This window comes from Mobula birostris, chromosome 17 (assembly GCF_030028105.1).
Source record: "Mobula birostris isolate sMobBir1 chromosome 17, sMobBir1.hap1, whole genome shotgun sequence".
Taxonomy (NCBI): Eukaryota; Metazoa; Chordata; class Chondrichthyes; order Myliobatiformes; family Myliobatidae; genus Mobula; species Mobula birostris.
Window position 1 is genome coordinate 45,436,864 of NC_092386.1, and position 17,869 is coordinate 45,454,732.

Consider the following 17,869-nt stretch of genomic DNA (forward strand, 5'->3'; position numbering starts at 1 on the left):
TCTTCTACGTTCCAGGGAATGAAGTCCTGACTATTCACCTTTCCCTAGAAACTCAGGTCCTCAAGTCCTGGCAACATCCTTGGAAAGTTTCTCTCAACTAACTCTTTCAATTTTATTAGATTAGATTAGATTCAACTTTATTGTCACTGTGCCGAGTACAGATACAAAGCCAATGAAATACAATTAGCATCTGACCAGAAGTGCAAAAGAATAGTGTTATTTACAAAATAACTGCGAATAAAAAGTAAGTGCTACAGCACACAAATATAAAAGTACTGAGACAGTACAATATGGGTGCAATACTGCTTAGCGCTGTGATGTGAGGTTCAGCAGGGTCACAGCCTCAGGGAAGAAGCTCTTCCTGTGCCTGCTGGTGCGGGAGCGGAGGCTCCTGTAGTGCCTACTGGATGGGAGGAGAGTAAAAAGTCCATGGTTAGGGTGAGATGCATCCTTGATAATGCCCAGGCAGCATTTATGGTAGATATTCACAATGGAGGGCAAATGGGTGCCAATAATCCGCTGGGCATTTTCACCACCCGCTGGAGTGCTTTGCGGACCGATACGGGACAATTGCCATACCACACTGAGATGCAGTTGGTGAGTATGCTCTCAATTGTACAGCGGTAAAAGTCCGTCAGTATCCTGGGACAGAGGTGAGCTTTTTTGATGCTCCTCAGGAAATAAAGGCGCTATTGCGCCTTTTTGATCAGGATGGAGGAGTGCAGGGACCAGGTGAGATCATCGGAAATGTGGACACCAAGGAACTTGAAGCTTAATACACCCTCCACTACAGCTCTGTTGATGTAGATGGGGATATGAGTGCGGCTCCTAGCATACCTCAGTCCACAATAATTTCCTTGGTCTTCTGGGTGTTAAGGGCCAGGTTGTTATCGACACACCACGTGGCCAGGTGCTGGACCTTATTGTTATATTTCCTGCAGGTAGGTGATCAGAACTGCACACAATTCTCCAAATGCACCAATGCCTAATACAACTTCAATATGACACCCCAGCTCCTGTACTCAGTACTTCGATTTATGAAGACTAATGTGCCAAAAGCACTCTTTATGACCCTATCTACCTGTGATACTACTTTCAAGGAATTATGGATCTATATTTGCAGATGGCTCTATTCTACTGCTCTCTTCAATGCTCTACTGTTCACCATGGAAACCTTACCCTGGTTTGTCCTCCCTTCTGCCATTTCCAGTACATTTTTTCCAGCTGGTCCAGATCCCGCTACAAGTGTTTATAGCCTTCCTCACTTTTCACTATGCCTCAATCATGGTGTCGTTCACAAATTTACTGACACAGTTTACTACATTATCATCCAGATCATTGACACAGATGCCAAACAACAACAGGCCCAGCACCAATCCCTGCATTACACCACTCGTAACAGGCATCCAAGTCAGGTCAAGTCACTCTTGATTGTCATTTCAACCATGACTGCTGGTACAGAACATAGTAAAAATGAGATGTTTTTCAGGACCATGGTGCTACATGAAACAATTCAAAAACTACACTGAACTACACAAGAAAAAACACAAAACCTACACTAGACTACAGACCTACCCAGGACTGCGTAAAGTGCACAAAACAGTGCAGGCATTACAATAAATAATGAACAAGACAATATGCACAGCAGAGGGCAGTAGGTTGGTGTCAGTCCAGGCTCTGGGTATTGAGGAGTCTGATGGATTGGGTGAAGAAACTGTTACGTAGTCTGGTCATGACAGCCCAAATGCTTCGGTGCCTTTTTCCAGATGGCAGGAGGAAGAAGACTTTGTATGAGGGGTGCGTGGGGTCCTTCACAATGCTGTTTGCTTTACGGATGCAGCGTGTGGTGTAAGTGTCTGTAATGGCGGGAAGAGAGACCCTGATGATCTTCTCAGCTGACCTCACTATCCGCTGCAGGGTCTTGTGATCCGAGATGGTGCAATTTCCGAACCAGGCCATGATGCAGCTGCTCAGGATGCTCTCAATACAACCTCTGTAGAATGTGGTGAGGATGGGGAGTTGGGAGATGGACTTTTCTCAGCCTTCGCAGAAGGTAGAGACACTGCTGGGCTTTCTGTGCTATGGAGTTGGTGTTAAGGGACCAGGTGAGATTCTCTGCCAGGTGAACACCAAGAAATTTGGTGCTCTTAACGATCTCTAACGTTGATGCTCAGCAGAGAGTGGTCGCTCTATGTCCTGAAGTCAACAACCATCTCTTTTGTTTTGTTCACATTCAGAGACAGGTTGTTGGCTCTGCACCAGTCTGTTAGCCGCTGCACTTCCTCTCTGTATGCTGACTCATCGTTCTTGCTGATGAGACCCACCATGGTCGTGTCATCGGTGAACTTGATGATGTGGTTCAAGCTGTGTGTTGCAGCACAGTCGTGGGTCAGCAGAGTGAACAGCAGTCGACTGAGCACACAGCCCTGGGGGCGCCCCCATGCTCAGTGTGATGGTGTTGGAGATGCTGCTTCCAATCCGGACTGACTGAGGTCTCCCAGTCAGGAAGTCTAGGATCCAGTTGCAGACGGAGGTGTTCAGGACCAGTAGGCTCAGTTTCTGAGGATTGATTGTGTTGAATGCTGAACTGAAGTCTATGAACAGCATCCAGTTAAAGAGGCAATCATTTATTACCACTCTCTGGCTTCCGCCTTAAAGCCAGTGTTGAATCCAACTTATTACCACATCCTGAATGTCAAGCAACTGAACCGTCTTGACCAACCTCCCATGCGGGTCCTTGCCAATGGCCTTGCTAAAGTCTACATATTCAACATTCGCTGCCTTGACTTCATCATCTTTCCAAGTAACTTCCTCAAAAAACTCTGTAGGATTGGTTAGACACAACCTACCACACACAAAGCCATGTTGATTATCCATAATCAATCCCTGTCTATCAAAATACTTTTTCATCTGGTCCCTTAAAATAACTTCCAATAACTTTCCCACCACTGATGTCATGCTCACAAGCCTATAAATTCCCAGCTTATTCTTAGAGCCTTTCTGAAACAATGGAACAACGTTTGCTATTCTGCAGTCTCCTGCACCTCACTTGTTGCTAGGGATGTTTTAAATATCTCTGCTGGGGCCCCTGCAGTTTCTGCACTAACCCACATGGTTCAAGGCAACACTTTGTCAGGCCCTGAGGATTTATCCACCCTAATTTGCCACAAGACAGCAAACACCCTCTCCTCTGTAATCTGTATATAGACCATGACTTCACTGCTGTGTTGCCTCACTTCTATAGTCTCTATGTCCATCTCTTGAATAAATACAGATGCAAAACATCTATCTGATGAGTAAATACAGATGCAGGCATTCTTGTAGACATATACAAGAAAATAAAGAAATACAACAGAATTTACAAAATACTATACGTAAATAAAGACTGACAAACTACCAGCATGCAAAAGAAGACAAACTGTGTACAGTAAATAAAAAAATAGTACTGAGAATATGACCTTCAGAGTCCTTGAAAGTGAATCTGTAGGTTGTGGAATCAGTTCAGAGTTGAGGTGAGTGAAGTTATCCAAGCTGACTTAACAAGGATAGAGACCCCTAGACCTCCCCTCTTTAAATCAGCTATAGGTGATACACTTATCAACACAGAAGCAGACGACATCTGTTGGAATTAGCGTTTTGAAGGATTCTTCGACCATGACTCTGTCCTGGACTCAAATCTCACATCAAAATATCCTTGTCTAGTCATAAAAAGACCAGAAGCTAACTGAACAAAAAAATCATAAATTTACAACCTCATCTCTAACAACCACCGCTTTCTCAGAAGAAAATGCCTAGGGACTTCAGATGCTTGTAATCATGACCATCACCAAGAAAGCAGATAAATCCAACCGTATTAAAAACAGAGAAAGTCAGCACCGTCACTGCCTCTTCCCGTTGGCTGAACAGCTGCTTCTGGAATCACAGTGTGGATTCAGTTCATCTAAGGAAATTGAACATGATCTTTATTGCATGTCAACTCCAGGATAAGTGCAGGAAGCAACATCAAGCTCTATTTACGTCCTTTTTGTACTTTACAAAAACCTTTGACTCCCTCAATTAAGCAGTTCTTTTCAAATTTGACATCTGTAGCAGTCGACTATCTCTGCCATGTGACAGTATACAAGCCAGGATCTTAACAAAGGGGTCCACAAATAACCCAATCATGATGCATATTGAGTCAATGAAAGTTACAATACCATCCCAACTTTTCTTGCTGGAAGTTGTACGTCACGTCTAACAAATTTCCTGCTGGAATGAAACCAACTTTTAGGATAAATGAAAAAACATTCAAACAATATCACCACCTCTCCAGAACCCACATTATCTCACCTTAAAATATCTTGAAATTAAATATGGAAGCATTCAAGAGAACAGTTTTACTCTTAACATTCATAAAACAAAGGTCATCTACCAATCTGCCTCCACTGTACAACAGTTCCCTCAATGATAAAGACCCGTGACAAGACCCTGTAAAACACAATTACACTCCACAACTCAGGACCCCTCAATGAAGGAAGTCAATGCTGATGAAATTCACCATTGCTTCAATGCACCAAGTCAGCTTTTAGCCACCTGAGAAAAGGACTTCAAATCTAGCAGAAAGCTTATGGTACATCAGGCAGCTGTGATCCCTGGCCACTTGGATCCTTCAGAGCATAGATTACCAGCAGATTACACCTTAAAGCACTGGAAAGTTCTCAGCAATGCTGGCTATGTAAATCCCTCCAATATCAGTATCCCCAGCACAGATGTGCTCATGTTGGTGGGCCACATCACTCACAAGTCTACATCGGTGAATCTGCAGTACAAAGCATCAGTTAATGCTGAACATTAACATATCGAATGAACTTTCCTGGGCCCAGCACATTGATACAATCACAAGAAAGTCATTCCAGTCATACACAGAAGGATTCTTCTCTGGGAGTTTCATCATCTGAGCGAAGTAAGGAGACAGGTACCTGGCATAATTCATCTTGTCATAGGCAAAGCACCATGGGATCATGGTTCTTATAGCATGGAGGTGCAACTCCCAGTCCCCCTCACAGAAAGCTACCATCGCTGCAATGCTATCAACATATTTTCTAGCACTAGGGGTGTATACCTTGCCAAAAATCACTATAAGAATTATTCCCCCCAGATGGTACCGGTGGCCCAAATTTGGGGTCCTGGCTTATGGACAAAGATTGAGGAGGTTTAGCATATCATCTAACATAGCAGTCCCCAACCACTGGGCCGCGGACTGGTACCGGGCCGCAAAGCATGTGCTACCGGGCCGTGAGGAAACGATACGAGTCAGCTGCACCTTTCCTCATTCGCTGTCACGCACTATTGAACTTGAACATAGGGTTGCCAACTTTTTCGTATTTGCCTGGACATCCTGTATATTGGGCTAAATTGGTTTGTCCCATACGGGACCGCCCTTGTCCCGTATTTCCCCCGCTAAGGTAGAGCGTTCCTATGAAACCTTTCGTGTCGAAATAGTGTGAAACGAAGAAGCAATTACCATTAATTTATATGGGAAAAATTTTTTGAGCGTTCCCAGACACAAAAAATAACCTAACAAATCATACCAAATAACACATAAAACTGAAAATAAATAATACTAACATATAGTAAAAGCAGGAATAATGTGATAAATATACACCCTATATCAAGTAGAAATAACGAATGTACAGTATAGTCGGGAAGTTTAAGCGAAAACCGATTTGTGGGGAAAAAAATTGGCACGTACGCACTTGCGCACATCAGATGCGCACGTCGCACATGCGCACACAGGTGCCCGTGCAAGCCTTCATGGTCATGGTAGTCTTTCCTGGGGTAAAGTGTCCTGGGATTTGACTGCTACTTTTGTCCCTTATTTAGGAATGAGAAAGTTGGCAACCCTAACTGTAAAAGACACATTGAGGTGAGTTTAACCCTACTTGAACACCACCCCCCCCACCCCGGTCGGCTGGTCCACAAGAATATTGTCAATATTAAACCGGTCCGTGGTGCAAAAAAGGTTGGGGACCCCTGATCTAACATACTTCCAGATATGTTCCAGTATGAAAATATCCTGTCTGGTTGCATCATGGTCTGAGATGGCAATTCAAACGCACAGGAATATAAAAGGTGTAGAAAGTAGTGAACTCAACATAATATATCACTGGCACTCCCTACCATCAGTAGTATCTAAAGGAGGCACTACCATCTAGGCCATAACATCGTCTCACAGTTGCCATCGGGCAGGAGATACAGAAGTCTGAAACCCCATACCATCAGGTTCAAGGACAGATAGTTCCCCTCAACAATTTAATTCTTGAACCAAACTGCACAACCCTGATGAGCTCCGATGGCATCACCAAAATTGCCGATGACACCACTGATTTTGGACAAATCACAGATGGTGATGAGTCTGCTTACTGGGTCACCTGGTTGAGTGGTGCTGTTAAAATAACCTGAAACTGAACGTCAGCAAAACTCAACAGCTGATTCAGGAAGAGGAAGGAGGGCAAACGTGCATTGGCGGATTGGTGGTGGAGACTCTGCAGTTTTAAGTAACTGTGTGTTAACACATCAGCAACCTGTCTTTGGCCCAGCACATAGATGTAATCATAAGGAAAGCACGGCAGCACCTTTACTTCCTTAGGAGATTAAGCAGTTGTGCCTTATCATCAAAACTCCAACAAGCTTCTACAGATGTGCTGTTGAAAGTACCCTGACTGGCTGCATCGTGGCCTGGTATAGCAGTTCAAATGCATAGGAACACAAGAAGCTACAGAGAGCGGTGGATTCTGTCCAACCCACCAAAGGCACATCTCTCCCCATCATCAGTATTATCTACAGGATGCATTGCTTCAAGAAGACATTTGTTATCAAAGATCCCGGCAATCCAGACTGTGAACTTCCCTTCAATCATTCAGTTCCTGAACCAACTGGCAAAATCTTACTCACTACTGACTAATAACATTATGAACACTTTGACTATTGTGTTTTCTTTAAAAATGTTCTGTACAATTTATGTTTATTTGTGAATGCTGCTTATATGCTACATGCCTGTGATGCTACTGTTAAGTATTTTTTTCATTACACCTCTGCATATATATGACATGTGCATTATGCATATGACAAACTTGGAGTACAGCAACAGTATGAGCACTTTGTACTACAGTGAACTTTTTAAAAATTCTGTTCTGTTTTGCAATATTTTTGTATAACTCATGTATAGTTTGCTGCTCTTGTGTATGTTGTATATCTAATGCTATGCGCCTGCAATGTTGCTGCCAGTAAGCTTTTCGTTGCTCCTATGCATACGTGTCCTGTAGAAATAAAGCCCCGTTTTGACTTTGGCTCTGTCACAGCAAGACGACAAAGGTAATGATTGAAAAATGTTTTGAAAAGTAAAACATCTTCACCAAATTCCTGGCCCATGACACTCAAAATAGAGATGTAGCGTTAGGAATGGTTTTGAGAACGTCGTGTCCATTCGCTGGGAGCATCCGGCTAGACCAAAACAAACCGCAACAGGAGCCTCGCAAGCTACCTACCCAACCCACTGATGTCCACCTTTCTCCTTCAAGATAGTTCTCAAAACCTACCACTTTGATCAAGTTCTTTCTTGATCGTCTGTTCCAATGTCCTCAGAGCGGTAGAAGCCGTTTTATGATTGACTGTGAAGCATCTGGGAACGTTTTATATTACGTCAATCGCGCTGCATGGATGGAAGTTATTGTTATACAAGAAAAACCTTACACAGTAATTGCTTACAAATCCCAGCAACAATTTCTAACTGTAAAGCAATGTCCTTTAGGAACATTTAAGTTGAAAGAATCTGATCGTGAGTAATCAACAACGGTTGAAAGCATAGTGGGCTAAGCTCGAAGCCATAATTTCAGAGACAGGATTTTTCCTTCGGCCAAATATTTCTGGCAACGTTTATAATTTCAAACCTGAATTATTAATGTCACTGACCTGCGAACCGATTCTTCCCAACTGCACCCGGAAACTGCTCGAGATTCCCGCCGGGCTGTGATTGGCAGATGACGTCACGACACGCGGTCCAATCAAACAAACGTGGGCCGTCCCTTTGCTCCCGCCCGTCCTTGGCTTCGGGTTAGCCAACAATTTCGTTGATAAGTATTAAGAATCTGACTAAAATAATGCTGATATCATCCGTTATGAGTCATAAACTGCAAAAGAGAACACCAAATTTCAAAATCTTAGATCAAATGGTACATACTAACTCTGCATGCAGTATTAAAAGTTGCCCTGAGAGTATGAAAATGCTGCTTTGCCAAAGTTTGCAGGTTTATGTAAACCACTCGACCAAAAATGTTTCAATATCACATTAATAGCTCTGGAGCATGTATTGTAACTTCCATTTGCACCTCAAAATATTAGCATGAACTAGCCGGAATTTTAGGACTATTAGATTGCCCTCTCTGCTGCAGGCTAGCACATTTCCAGATTTATTAAATTCACTTTCAGACTTGCAAGGGAGGCATAGGAGCTCGCAGCATTTCAGGTATACGGTATTGTTAAATGAAAGAAAAATGGCAAATGCTGAAAATATGAAATTAAAACACAAAATGTCGGAAATGCCAAGTCCAGCTGCATTTGTGGATAGAAAAACAGAACTAATGCTTCAACTGGGAGATAATAGGGTCCCTTTCTCCACATGGCTGATCTTATTTTTATTCTTAATTGATTACAGAATTGGAAAGTGCTATTGAAGTAAGCTTGATTAATTGGTGCGTTTTAACAAGTACGCAGCCGGGTAGAGATGAACACTTAATATACACCTTTAAATAAATCATTCTATATTGGACAATGTTCACTTTCTCAAGTGATTTTATCGCAACGCCTCCTTGTGTGAAAAGTCACTCTTGTTTGCATTCTAAACTACAACTTTTCGGAGAGTGAAGAAGTCAAGGAGATTCAATCAACACCTAATCTCTTTTCTGTGCTGTTAGCACAAGCTTGATAATGACTGATCCTGTTGAACTGTGACTGCAGTGGTCTGTGGTTAAACATCTTTACAAAAATATTTTTGTTTAATTGACAGGTCACAAGATGTCATGTAAATCACCATTTAGAAATTATTTTTTCTACTTCATGATTAACCCTTTGTTTTGCACATAAAAATTATTTTGACTGCACATGGGTTTGTTTCAGTCTAGCCCTCTTTACAGTATCTTGAATTCACCATCACAATCTATAATTGACATATATTACATCGGTCGGCACTGTTTTAAATAATGTTCTATATGATCTGGAACCAAGATATATACCATGCAGTTGTGGAAGGGGTGGGGTTGGGAATGGAGGTTTGGGATAGGCTGTAATTAAGGAGTAGTGAGATATAGGTGAAAAGCCACCAAGGCTTTGTCAGCCTCAGACCAGAGCAGCATTAGCTCCTGGATTTGGTTTTAACTGACTGTCAATTTGCCTGATTGCACAGTGAACTGAGGAACGAGTCCCACCTGCCAGAAATTGCAAAGCAAGCAGGGATGCAGCTCCTGGCATTAACTGAAATCACTTGTGCAACTCTCATTGTATTCAAACCAAATGTGAACAGAGTGAATAAATACGTAAAAAATGCTGGTGAACAGCAGGCCAGGCAGCATCTCTAGGAAGAGGTACAGTCAACGTTTTGGGTGGGGACCCTTCGTCAGGACTAACTGAAAGAAGAGATAGAAAGAGATTTGAAAGTGGGAGGGGGGGGGGAGATCCAAAATGATAGGAGAAGACAGGAGGGGGAGGGATGGAGCTAAGAGCTGGCCTAAAGCCAACTGTTGGCAGTGGAGACACGTTCCAAGGAAGGATATATGGCTGTAGTAGAGAGTCTGAGTCAAAACTGAAGGGTCGAAGAAATTATAGATGGGGAGCAGTGAGGGAGGGTTTCACTAAACTCCCGCTGAAGAGAAGATTTAAACTTCTTCAATGTAGGCATCACTGGAAGAGGCTTTGCAGTAGTGAATTAAAAAATGCAAACACGAGGAAATCTGTAGATGCTGGAAATTCAAGCAACACAGATAAAAAACGTGACTGTACCTTTTCCTATAGATGCTGCCTGGCCTGCTGCGTTCACCAGCATCTTTTATGTGTGTTGCTTGTAGAGAGAAACTGTTCCCATTAGTGTAAGGATCAAAAACTAGCAGACACAGAATGAAGACGACAGGCAAAAGAACCTAAAGGAATTGCACCGATTGCTAGAGCCTGGAATGTACTGCCCAAAGTAATACTAAAAGCAAATTCAGTTGTGACTGGATAGGTATCAGAACTAGGGAGAGAGGACATCTATGTTTCAGCCAATAAAGGCTTGACATACTTAATGGCCTCCATCAATGGAGTAATTACTTAACATTGACTTTAGAAAAATTTTTTAAAGGTTAGTCAAAGTGCTTCTTCCCAATTTTCAATTACCTCCCTGAAACTTACAGGAAAGAAACTGAGCATAAAGTTTGAGTAATTGTTCAAAAAAAAAACACAAGACCATCTCAAAAGTCACAGTGAAATTTTCTCAAATAGAATGGTGGGCAGAACTGAGGTCAGAACTTTATAAGAAGAAAATGATTTAACTATCTATATTAAAATCAAAGAAGGCATCATATAAGCAGCAGTGTAGTAGTTGGTAAACCTGCCAAAGAGTTTTGGCATTATTATTAGGAAACATTTGTGGTGTGGTATCATCTCACACCAATGGTCTGATGTGAACTTGTTGAATCTTATTGTGTTGAAAACATATTACATCCAGGCTTCTTAACTCTACGCTCTTAAAGTTTGGTATAAGATGGAATAACTGCTTTATAAGCCCTCATCTCAACCTTGTTGAGAGGCCAGGCTACTGGGAATTGATTGTGGACTAGTCAGAGAGTGATTTTGAAGGAATAATTTACTCTCTATAATCTTGCTCATACTCAAATTAATGTAAGTGATGAACTACAGCCCCATGATGAGTATGGTTCACGTTGGCTTCTTGGAACATATTAGCCCATTTATTTCTTCACCGTTTCCTCAATATTTTCCAAACCATGCCTGAAAATCACCTGGGCTGGATTAACTTGCCATCTGATTCATTTGTATCACAATCAACAAGGGTCCCCAGTGTTGATTCCCATGCGAACTATTAGTCTCAGATATCCATCCAGAGAAGTATTCTGTCACTATACTCTGTGTCCTCTGACCAAACCAATTTTGGATTCAATTAGGCCAACTCACCTTGGATCCCATTTGCCTTAATTTTTAGCTACAATGTGAGACCAAGACAAATTCCTTTTTCAAATCCATATAGAAGACGCCTGCCACCCTGCCTTCGGCAGTCATTTTAGTTACCACTTGAAAAAACTCAATCAAGTTAAAGAGGCAGAATTTCTCCTGCACAAAGGCATGCTGACTATCTTAATCAGCTACTGTGTATCCCAATAAATCCCAACCCTTAGGGATTGCTCCAATAAATTCCGTAACTTTCCATATCTATCTTGAAAGAATCATGGTAGTATTTCCCAAAGTTTTCTCACACCGACACTTTCATTGCCTGTCCAGTTTCATTTCCTAAGACAAAGTGGAGAATTGTACTGACTCTAGTGGGATTAGCGACATATTATCACAAAATACTTTCTAAACTGCATTTAACAAATTCCACTTCACTCAAAACCCTTGCATTAAAACAATCCCAGTCACTACTGGGAAGATTAAGATCTTGCTCTACTGTAGCTGATTGTTCTTCCACCTTACTGCAAATTGCTTATATATCTGCTCTTCTATTTCTCACTGACTATTGGAAGGCTTTAGGTATAATCCCAGTGATTCCCCTCTCTTAAACTTAAGTACTACTCATATGAAACTTTGGACAATTCCTCCAGGAGACCAATTGACTAAGCAAAACCTAGTTATGTTATCTCTACTTATTAGTGTCACGCTATCTTCTCTTTTGTATTCCCCTCTATCACATCCGAATGTTCTGTACCCCAAAACATTAAGCTGCCGGTCCTTGCCTTTTCATCAATCACTTCTCTCTGATTGCAGCGTTACCATAATTTCAAGTACTGACCCATGTTCTAGGCTCATCTGAGGCTCTTGGCATTGAAGTAAATGCATTTGAGCCTGCAAGCTGTCTGATAATTTCTAACCTACCCCTGCCCTGGCCCCTGGATTTGCTTGATTTAGTTTCTATATTTTTCTCCCCATCTACTGCACCGATATTATGCACCCCCTCCGCTGCCATATTAATTTAAACTCACCAGAGTGGTGCAAGCAGACCTCCCTCCCAGTTAGATGCACCCTTTCCTTCTTGTACAGGTCCCAGCTACCCTAAAAAATAATCCATGGACCTGAAACCATTCCTCCTGCATTGGCTGGGCTGTTAAGCCATACATTCACCTGCCCTGTTCCAATTCTACCCTTGCTAACGCATGACACAGGAATTAATGCTGGGATTAGGTCCTGATTTTTAACCATCTGTCTGACTCCCTAACCTCACTTTGAAGGACTTTATCCCTCTTTCTACATAGGCCATGAGTACTATGACCTATGGTTGTTGCCCCTCCTCCTCCTGGGCATTCTGTACCCAATCTAAGATATCAGGGAAACTATGTCTCAATTTACAGTCTTGCTCTTAGAAGCAGCAGTGCATTTTTTCTTTGGTTACTAATAAATCCCCCACCACTACTACCTGCTAAACTTTTCCCTCCGTTAACATGTATAAGAGTTAACAGTGTTGCCTCAAATTTAACTGCTACTGCCGATTCTCTCTATTCTCTGAGAGGCCATTCCCTCCAATAGTATCCAAAATGGTACATCTGCTTGAGAGGGGAATGGCCATATGCAATTCCTGCACTACCTGCCCGTACTTGGTGCCCTTCCTGGTGATTACCCGCCTCCTTTCTGTACTTGCAATGTGACCAACTCATGAATCATACTATGGTATTTTCTGTGTCACAGGTGCTCCATAGCAAATCCAAACACAGCTGCAATTATCGTGAGGCTCTTCCTTATCTCCTCTGACAGTAACATCCTCAAAAGGACGTAATTTTGTTAAGAATGATCTCCCTTTCCAAACCTATTATGCTCTCTAGATGTTCTACTATTAAATCCTTTATGATAAATCCCAGCATTTTCCCCTTGCTGATGTTAAGATCAATTATCTGTAATCTCATTTTTCCCTCTATATTTTTATTAAAATAGAGGAATTATACAATCAGTGGCCACTTTATTAGGTACACGTCTACACCTGCCCGTTAATGCAAATATTTAATCAGCCAATCATGTGGCAGCAACTCAATACATAAAAGCATACAGACATGTCAAGAGGTTCAGGCCATACATCAGAATTGGGAAGAAAAGTGACTTTTAACCGTGGAATGATTGTTGGTGCCAGATGGGGTAGTTTGAGTATCTCAGAAACTGCTGAACTCCTGGGATTTTCACACACAATAGTCTGTAGAGTTTACAGGGAATGGTGTGAACAACAAAAAAAAAATCCAGTGAGTGGCAGTTCTATGGGCAAAAATGCTTTGTCAATGATAGAGCTCAGAGGAGAATGGCCAGACTGATTCAAGCTGACAGGAAGACAACAGTAATTCATATAACCACATGTTACAACAGGGTGGTGGAGAAGAGCAGTTCTGAATACACAACATATTGAACCTTGAAGTGGATGGGCTACAGCAGCAGAAGACCACAAACATACATTCAGTGACCCCTTTATTAGGTATAGGAGGTGCTTACTAAAGCAGCCACTCAATCTATTTGTCTCCCTCCAATCTGTAGGAACTACTCCACTATATTAGAAGATTACAACAACGCATTAATTTCAAAGACACTTCCTTTTATTTTCTCATATGTAGGTTATCACTCACCTGATATTTGTCTGTCTTTAGCTACATTAATCAGGCTTGCACTTTTTATTTCCTAATATTGACTTTTAATGGCTCCTCTTTTTCTTTAGAGCCCTGATTTCCTAATGTATTTGGAGATTATCTGTGCCATCCTTCACGAAGGGAGAACCAAAAATGTAAAATGTAAAGGGAAGGTACACCGTCAATGATAGGACCCTTAACAGAGTTAATATACGGGGAGGGGGACCTTGGGGTCTAGGTCCAGAGTTCCCTGAAATTGGGCACACAAGTTGATAGAATGGTAAAGAGGGTGCATATCACGTTTATCTTTATTAGTCAAGGATTTAAGTTCAAGAATCGGGAAATTATGTTGTAGCCTTTTAAAATCCTAGTAAACCCAGATCTAGAATATTGCATTCAATTCTGATCACCCATTGTATTGAGAATGTGGAAGCTTTGAAGAGGGTGCAGAAGAGATTTACCAGGATGCTGCCTGGATTAGGGGGTATAAAAAAGATTTTGGACAAACTAGGTGTCACGCTGGTCATTGGCAGGAATGAGCCTAGACACGGTGGAACTGTAGACTCCCACATAGAGAAGGAAACAAGAGGTTATACTTTGGAATACCAGCAGAGCATCAAAGGCACACCGAGTGACACCGCGAGACACATCATTCTGCACAAAAGGACTTTGCGAACAGCACTAAAAAAAGAGTCCTCCTTAAACAATCATAGAATGTGGAAATCCTGTGCCAGTCACATTTAACTTGAAAAAATTAGACAGAAAGCACAAGGGCTAAACGACTCTAGTTAAGACAACAATGACCAAATACGGGTTCTTGAGAAACCTAGAAAGCCAACACTCTACGGCAAGCTACGGAAGCCTGCAGGGCTCGTGACACTAGGGTTGTTTTCTCTGGAGGCTGAGGGAAAACCCGATGGAAATTTATAAAATTATCAGAGGCAAAATAGAGTAAACAGCTGGTAACTTTTTCCCACAGCTGAAGGAATGCATTTAAGGTGAAAGGAAGAATATTCAAAGGAGATATGTAAGGCAAGTTTTTTTTACACAGAGAGGGGCGGGTGCATGGAATGCATTGCTATGGTTGCTGGGGGAGGCAAGTGTAATAGTCATGTTTAAGAGGCTCTGGGAGAGGCACATGAATGTGCAGACAATAAGAGTCATGTGCAAGCAGAGAAGATTAGTTGAGTTAAGTGTTATTAGCTTAATGAGTTTGGAACAACATTATGGACCAAAGGCTATGCTGTACTGTTCTATTTTCTATGTGTTTAATTATTCTACTATTTCATTCTTCCCAAGTATAAATTTTACCATTGTTGATTGAAGGGAACCTGCATTTGTTTTCACCAATCTATTTTTCTATTCACTTAGAATCTCTATGATCATTTCTTATGTTCCCTGCAAGTTCTCCCTCATACACTGTAATCCCTCTCTTTATCAATCTTGTTCTCCTTTGCTGAATTTCTTTCAATCTTCAGGCCTGCAGTTTTGTCTAGCAATTATACCTGTCATACCTTTGAAACTAATACTAACTCTAAATTCCATAGGAAGTCACATTTCAGGCCACTTTCCCAATTTATTTTTGCGCCAATGAATGATTGCTATAATTCATTTACACATTCTTTAATTATTATTTATTACCTATTCACTGTCAACCCATTTAATAAATCCAGTAATGGGACTTCCTCTTCCCTGTGGTGTGCAGCATACCCATCTTTGATAAGAACCCAATTTTGACAAACTCCATTTCAACTGGGGGAGTATCTGGCTTCAGTGATTATCCTCTTCAGTATGTCATTCATTGCTCTAATTTCTTGGGGATACACTTATATCAACAACCTTGCACTCAATGTCAGTAAGACCAAGAACTGATTGTGGACTTCAGAAAGGGTAAGACAGGGAAACACACAACAGTCCTCATCAACGGATCTGAAGTGGAAAGGATGAACAATTTCAAGTTCCTGGGTGTCAATATCTCTGAGGATCTATCCTGAGCCCAACATATTGATGCAGTTACAAAGAAGGCACAAGGTTGGCTATATCTCATCAGGAGTTTGTCAAAGACACTTGCAAATGTCTACAGATGTACCAAGAAGAGCGTTCTAACTGGCTACATCACCATCTGGTATGAAGGGGCCACTGCACAGGATTGAAACAAGCTGCAGAAAGTTGTGAACTCAGCCAACTCCATCAGGGGCACTAGCCTCCCCAGCATTCAGGAGGCAATGCCTCAAAAATGTGGCATCCATCATTAAGGACCCCCATCACCCAAGGCGTGCCCCCTTCTCATCATTACCAACAGGGAGGAGGTACAGGAGTCTGAAGGCACACACTCAATGATTCAGGAACAGGTTATTCCCCTCTGCCATCAGATTACTGAATGGACATTGAAACCATGAACACTACCTCACTACTTTTGTTTTTTTTTAATTTTTTCACTCCTTATTTAACTTCTTAATGTAGATACTTACTGTAATTTACAGTTTTTATTATGTATTGCTATGTACTGTTGCTGTATAACAACTTATTTCACAACACATGCCTGTGATATTAAACTTGATTCTGATTCCCTCTCCTGCTATGTAAAGCAATGAAACATCCACCTGGTATTGGATTTTGTTCCCTTGGGCAAATTGTAATATTTAGTTTCCAGTGGTGCAGAATATAGGAAGGTATAAAATACTGTACAGCAGAATTATTTCTGTTTCCATAGTCATAGCACTGTGGAGAACTTGTTCCATTTCTTAGTTACTAAGAATATGTACCTTTTTTAACTTTTGTTTTTGTAATAATTTTACTGGCAGATATATAAACAGATTGGCTTCAAAAATTTTTCCAAATTTAAAAAATATTTTATGGCATAATCTCTTCTTCTGTGAGTTCTGAGGTGAATTCATTAAATAATATATCACGGTCCAAGTTAAACATCATGGCCTAGAGTTCCATCCTTTCATTTTACAGGGCTAATTATAAAGTAATGCTTTAATGTGTTTGCATGTGGGAGTAGCTGTGGATGTGCTTGTGTGTGGGTTTATACATTTAGATATTTATAGATCTGTGTGGCTGTATGTGTGAGGTGGTAGAATAGAGGAGGGAGAAGCAATGATTATATTCAGTGAGCTAGCATTTTATTTTAAACTTTACAGAATTTGGGTTCTCTATCATGTGAGCAACATTACCAAATCTCAAGAGCTCCAAACAAACATGGTTGTTTGTTCAAATGACTTCTCTAGACTAACCCTGGAAGGTCTACAAACACAGAGGTCTGTCAACTGCTTAACACTGTAGTTAGAGTGATAGAATACATAAATTATCCTTTTTAAGTTATATTTTATATGCAACTAATTCTATGAGAATGTCGACACAAGGCACAAGATCACTTAAAAATAAATCAGATAAACTATCAATAAAAGTTTTTTTTAAAACTGCAGATGTTAAATATCTGAAATAATAAGTAAAAAGTGCTGAAAACCAGAACAGATTGAGTAGCATCTGTTGAAAGAGAAATAGTTAATATTTCAGGACTGGCACTTTTCATCAGAACTGGAATAGAAAGAAAAACAATTTAGTTATCAGTAGCAGATAAAATAAGGGAGGGACATTTAGAATAAAGGGAATATCTCAGATTCAGGATTCAACATTCAAGATTCAACAAAATTTAAAATATTCATAACCTGACTGCATTATTTCCTGAACCAACGCTTCTAAATTACTAAGTGCTGCAATACCCATTTGTTTTCATAGAAACATAGAAAACCTACAGCACAGTACAGGCCCTTTGGCCCACAATGCTGTGCTGAACATGTACTTACTTTAGAAATTACCCAGGGTTACACATAGCCCTCTATTTTTCTAAGCTCCATACACCTATCCAAGAGTTTCTTAAAAGACCCTATCGTATCAACCTCCACCACTGTCACTGGCAGCCTTTTCCACGCACTCACCACTCTCTGCGTAAAAGACGCAGACATCTCCTCTGTACCTACATCCAAGCACCTTAAAACTGTGCCCTCTTGTGCTAGCCATTTCAG

The 17,869-nt window shown here is 41.1% G+C and overlaps 1 protein-coding gene across 5 annotated transcripts in view; it reads right to left on the reverse strand.

Annotated features, from left to right (window-relative positions):
• The window catches only part of fancc (FA complementation group C), a 183,359-nt gene extending 175,354 nt beyond the window's left edge, over positions 1-8,005 (reverse strand). For 2 of the 5 annotated variants that reach the window (XM_072281635.1, XM_072281642.1), the window contains exon 1: positions 3,877-3,913. The gene's annotated coding sequence lies outside the window, so the exon portion shown is untranslated. The other 3 variants (XM_072281638.1, XM_072281639.1, XM_072281637.1) reach the window with 3 other exon arrangements.
• Between the last annotated feature and the right edge of the window lie 9,864 nt (positions 8,006-17,869).